Below are 6,213 nucleotides of genomic sequence, written 5' to 3'. Positions count from 1 at the left end.
TGAACTGAGCAAGATTGGGAGGTCAGGGGGTCCCTTTATAAAGATACAGGTTGATTTCATCACCATGCCCCGTTGTGAAGGGAAACGATATGTCCTTGTCATTGTTTGCGTATTTTCAAAATGGGTAGAAGCTTACCCTACTCCTCAAAGTGACGCACTGACAGTAGCGAAGTGTTTACTAAAAGAACTGATACCTAGGTTCGGAATACCATGCATTATTGAATCAGATAAGGGTGGACATTTCCAGAATGACATACTGGCTGAACTTTGTAAGGCCTTTGGAATAAGGCAGAAACTCCATTGTGCATACCACCCAGAGGCTTCTGGAATAGTGGAACAAGTAAATGGAACTATCAAAAACAGACTAGCAAAACTGACAGATGCTACTGGCATGACCTGGGTGAAGGCCCTGCCCCTGGTCCTGATGGGACTGAGAAGTGTTCCAGACCGCAAGACAGGCCTAAGTCCCCATGAAATCATTATGGGAAGAGTGATGAGACAAGCATGGGTGCCAGGAAGCAAATTGTTGAGCATTACTGATGATTTGGTGCTTGAATACTGCAGAAGATTGGGTGACCAAGTGCGTTCTATCTCTCGCCAGATTGGAGACGACGGCATCCTTAATCCAACGACTCCTCTCCACAACTTGGTTCCAGGAGACTGGGTCAAAATAAAGAAGCACACTCGATCAAGCTGTCTGGCACCAAGGTGGGGAAAGAAACGCCAAGTAATCCTGGTGACAACCACTGCAGTAAAAGTCGCAGGTGTTCCCCAGTGGATCCACGCCGGACACACCCAGAAGGTATTGCCAGACAAAGGATTTGAAGAACCAGGGCAACCAGCAGAGGACCCTGAAGAAGCCAGACCAGTAGCAACTGACAACGAGCAGCCCAGCACCAGTCAGGTTGCAGGAACAGCAGACGTTGGCCCAGGAGTAGTTGACTGTGAACTGCCAAGAAACCAGCCTGCTGAAGAGGTCCAGGAAACTGAGCCAGGGGTAGCTGAAGACGAGCTGCCCAGCATATGGCCAGAAGAATGGATACCGATGATTGATCTGACCGAAGATCCTATCAGAACAAGAGAACGACTTAGTGAAGGTAGAGAGTGGACTAGTCAGGAAAAGCAAGGCACAGGCGAAGAACCTCAGCCACTTGAGATTAAAATCAAAACTGAGGAAGGAGAAGGTCAGACAGGGACAGAGCACGTGATTGATACAGATCAAGTGAACAAGACTGAACAAGTACCCGATACTGAACAAGTGCAGGATACAGAGCAAGTGTTTGATACTCCTCCACTAACTCCTGATGTGGATAAGGGACAGAATAGACATAGAGTAATAGTTCGAGCAGAAGAAAATCAAGAGATCGAAGTGCTTGAACAGGATCAGATAGGGTTAGAAGAACAGGTTCAGGAAACAGAAACAGAAATAAAGACAATCGAAAGCCAAAAACAAAATATTCCTGAACAAAGCCAGATTAGCAACCAGGCAGAAGAATTTGATGCTAGCCCTGGAACTAGTCAGATAAGGGAAGTAGGAGAAGAAAGTGGAGAAGAATTACCACAAGATAAAGAGAATAAGAGAATAAGAAAAGAAAGTGAAGTCAAAGTACCGACTAAGAGACTAAAGAAAAGAAACAACCTTGAGCCTAGGTTTGTAAAAAGACTGAGACTAAGGATAAAGACAGTAGAAGAAAAACGTGCAGAAGCAAGAAGAAGTGCTCGAATAGCAGAGCAAGAAGAAGACTCTTCCAAAAGAAGGAGTGAGCGGATAAAAAGACAAAACAAAAAGTACAAGTCTCCTGAATGGACACTGGTTTTGGAAGAACTTGAAGATCTTGATATAACTGACGTAAGCGACGGAGAACCTGTCCCAGAGTACTCAGCTGAAGAGGAAGACGAGCCACCGTGAATTTGCACAAAGTAAGCTAGTTGTGTAAAAAGTAAAAAAAAAGAGGGGTGAGAACACTCCTACTGAGCTAAAATGTCTGATTCAACAGTGAATGGTAGACCTAGTTGCAGCCGTTTTAAGACGTGTTGCAAGGTGTGTATATGTAGTGTAGTAGTGCTGATAGTTATCTGGATAGGATTAACAATTTTCATTCCCTTTGCTGTAAGTAAAGATACTAACATTGTCCCTACTGAAGTTGTAAATACTGACAGTGAGGAGCTAACAACACAGAGTGTAGAAAGACATGAGAGAGCATTGAGACAAACTAAACGAGACTTAGAAGCATCAGATGAGGGAGGACTACATTATCATGGAATGAAGAACAGGACACACTTAAATGTTTTTGCAAACCTATTAATACACTATGTAGAGACTATGGAAATTGAAGATTGCTATGTCTGCATGAAGCTACCTACTTCGGTGGCTGAAGGCGTGACATACCATCATCTGCCATTAACATATGGAATTTCCTGTAGCATTTTAGCTAGTTTATTTTACAAAAGGGGACCGTTACAGTATTATTACTCTAACAATGACGTGATCTTTTCTGAACTTCCTATACGTGGGAACTTGAATCCTGTACATACCAAAACTGACACCATAAGATATATGGGAGACTACTTTCTGACTATAGGGAACATTGACATAGCAGACGCACACAGAGATAACTTGACTTGTTCTTTGCGTGAGCAGGAAAAGATGTTCCTGAACATGGCAGAGAAAAGGAGAATTAAAATTCAGAAGAAGGCTAATGACGAAAGTCAGAAAAAGCCAAAGTGGGCAGAAAACATGGAAGGCACCTCATCTGGTGGAGCGGGTCCTGCTCTGTTGCTGGATTTTGAAAAGAAAGGCAAGCTATGTCTTCACCGCGAGAAGACTAGCTATTATAATAATGTTTTCATTGGTTCCAGTGAATGCGAACATAATTACAAGGTAATTGGAGGTTGGGGTTTCAAAAATGGGTCAGAGCCTGTGTTTCCTGGAATTTATTATATTTGTGGGGACAAGGCTTATTTCAAATTGCCGGATCACTGGTATGGAAGCTGCTACTTTGGCATTGTTTTCCCGAAAATATACCATGTGAATGGAAAAGCTGGAAGCAATGAAGATACTAATGGCTTAGTGCGTAGTAAAAGAGAAAGTATAGGTGAAATTATGGGTAGTATTTTCAGTGCACTGATACCTGGAGTGGGAGTGGTTCTGAACACTCACCGAATTTGCAAATTGTCTACTATAGTAGATGTGCTGTCTACTGAAACAGCTCATGGATTTCTGCTGGTCAATACCGAAATGGTTGCGATCAGATCAATGGTTTTACAAAATCGACTTGCTCTTGACACCTTATTAGCGAAAGAGGGCGGAGTCTGCCGGATGTTGAAGGCGCAACATTGTTGCACTTATATTCCGGATAAAAGTGTACAGATCAAAAGATATGTGAAAAACATTACTAATTTGGCAAAGGAACTCAAACCACTCGAGGTTGATAGTGCCTGGAAGAGACTGGTAGATGGTCTCTCAAATGTAGGTCATTGGCTTGCTAGCATAGGTAAAAGCTTATTATTCAAAATTCTGATGCCAATTGGTATTATAGGTCTTATTATACTTTCCATTTTCTTATGCTGTAAATACCGCAAGCGCACCAAAAAGCACGAGGTAAATGCAAGAGGAGTGAAACGAAGTGTGGATGAGATTGAATTAGAGGAAGTGAATGATCAGATATACAAAAAGGTGAAAACTTCTCACCCTGCTAAAACTGAAAGAGAAAAGTTAGAGCGGTTGCTGGAAGAAATAGAACTTTATAAAGTGTGAAAGAAAGTTGGCATCTGGTTCCAGTATAATTTGTGATGATAGTAGATATCATCAAAGAGGGGATTGATGAAGCAAAGATTTGCATATTTTGCGGCTTGCCGAAATCAAGAACCTCATTTTTGTGTAATAAGGTAACCCGTGTATGTTTTACTAACGTTTATATTTAGCTTAAGTAAAGTTCCCGAAGCTTGCCTATGTGTATTTCTAATGAATTAATCCGTGTCCTTTTAAAAATGGCCGTCGCTTGTATTTTAGTTACTGCGCATGCGTCAGCCACACTCACGTGTCCTGACGCGTCTGCAGAAGTGGAGGGAAAGTTATGCGCATGCGTAATTCATAGCTGTGCTTATCATGTGGTACAGCTCGTGCCACTGCTCTTGTGTCCGTGTCAATGTAGCTAACATTTAATGCAATTAAGTTTATTTCTTGATGATGAGTTAAAAGTACAAACCCTGTGATGTGTTTTCATAATGACATTATTATGTATTAATTTGTTTTCGCTTACTTTTCATGTACCGCGGGAAATGGGGGTCTGAGTGAGAGGAGAGCCATATTGGAGGTCCCTTCTGCGCCTGTGCGACATTCGGCAGCACGAGGGACCTTGGCTGATGGAACATAGCCAGCTGGCAGTGATGGGCGAGATGCTCCTGAGAAAGTCACCTCTGCCCTGCGAGAACAGCGAATGTGGCTCCTTATGTGATACATTGTTATATTGCGCTACAGTTAGCTCATGGGAACCCCAAATCTGCTAGGCGGTACCCAAATATGTTAATGAAGGCTTCAATTCGCGTATTGTGATTGGTGTGTTACCCAAACCCTACCTTAGGACCAATTGAAATTGAGGGATTCTGACACTTTGCAACATTGGGGGGTGGTACACTGTCCCCAAACTGTATATCTACCCTGGGTTCACCTAGTGAACCGTCCGACTTGTCTGGTTTAGCTGACCTGTCACTGACCCAACGCACTCAATAGGTGACTGAAGATACAGAGCGCTGCGGAGCACTCTGTCCGAATTTGACCATAGGCTAAGGTTCTACTGAACCTTAAAGTGCTGGCAAGGCACTTAGCTGGGAGTTCGCTGACCCAATCGGGGTCTTGATCGATAGCTGCAGAGCGGGTGGAGCGCAGGCGTTGCTTCCGAACTGTGGGTTCCGGTCCTGTCCTGAAGAGGGTCCTGTCCTGAGGGTTTGCTGTCCTGTCCTGAGGGTCCTGTCCTGATTCCTATTCCGAGGGTATCCTGTCCTATCCTGGGTGTCCATTCTGCACCTGCTGTCCTTTGAGGGGTATCCTTCCTTGAGGGTTTCCTGTCCTTAACTGACCCGTGGCCAGGGTTTGGTTTCCACACCTTTTCTAGGTAAATATTGCTCTGAACCTCTTGAAATTCTTGCACCTTCTGAATTTCTAACTTTTGCTTAAATAAAGTTCAACATTGCATATGTTATATTTCCATGCCTTTCCGCAACTATTGAACAGTCATTTATAATTTTGCAAAGTTATTCCTATGTCTTCTCATTTGTTAGAAATTATATTTTGCATAGCAGTGTGTCATTTTCTGATATGGTCTAGAACTTCGTTGCCTAGGTTGTTCAAAGGCCCTTTCACCTTAAGTGAAGCGTGTTATTCATTATAAGTTCTTCTATAGTCACACACACTTAGTCTATCCCTGTTTAGATAATACTGACTTGCATAGTATCTTTTCTCGTTACATTTTATTTAGTACCTTGATGATTACTCTGTCATTATTTCTTTCTGCCTATGTGATTTACGTTATCTTGGTTATTGATTGCCTTATTTTACTGTACCTCATGCAAGAAAATATTGAATTTAGATAAACATTTTAAAACTTCCAGTTGTCCGTGGTCATTTAAACAGTATTTTGAATGTTATTGGTTGGGTTGGTATTTTGCTGCCTTTCTTTTACAGCTAGCTCCCTGATTCATTGTGGTCATTAGGCACCCGCATCGGTGGATGGTAAGTCGGGTGCACCGAAATTTGGTAGCAGGGAACACACACACACCAACTTGATAGAGCTCGTGAAGTCACCTGATCGATGTATATGGTGATTTGAAAAGTATATGGGCCCTGAAGCCGGAAACGGCGAAAACTGTTGGTCGGGTGGCCTCGCGCGCTCTATCAGTTTTCTGGTAGCTAGAGGATGGTTAGGGACTAGCTAAAGGTTAGGCAGGATTAGTTGGACTAGTTAAGTCGGAAGCTGCTATTATATTAATGCTGCTAAAAGAGCGGCTGTTCTGAGGGAACTGATCACTCTCTTGTGAATACGCTGCTGAAACTCATGAATTTTTGTATTGTTATTATTCTTGTTCTTATATTGTTATATGTACTAATCCATGCAATTGTCAATCGTTTAGTTAAGTGTTGTCCGAACTCCCCGGGGAATTGAAAGGGCAAGTGGTGAATAGAATCCATTGTCCTGAGGTCACAGGTTCGAGGAA

The sequence above is a fragment of the Lissotriton helveticus genome, chromosome 2_2 (genome assembly GCF_964261635.1).
Source record: "Lissotriton helveticus chromosome 2_2, aLisHel1.1, whole genome shotgun sequence".
Classification (NCBI taxonomy): Eukaryota; Metazoa; Chordata; class Amphibia; order Caudata; family Salamandridae; genus Lissotriton; species Lissotriton helveticus.
The sequence above is the reverse complement of the archived record's forward strand: the minus strand, read 5'-3'. Positions refer to the sequence as shown.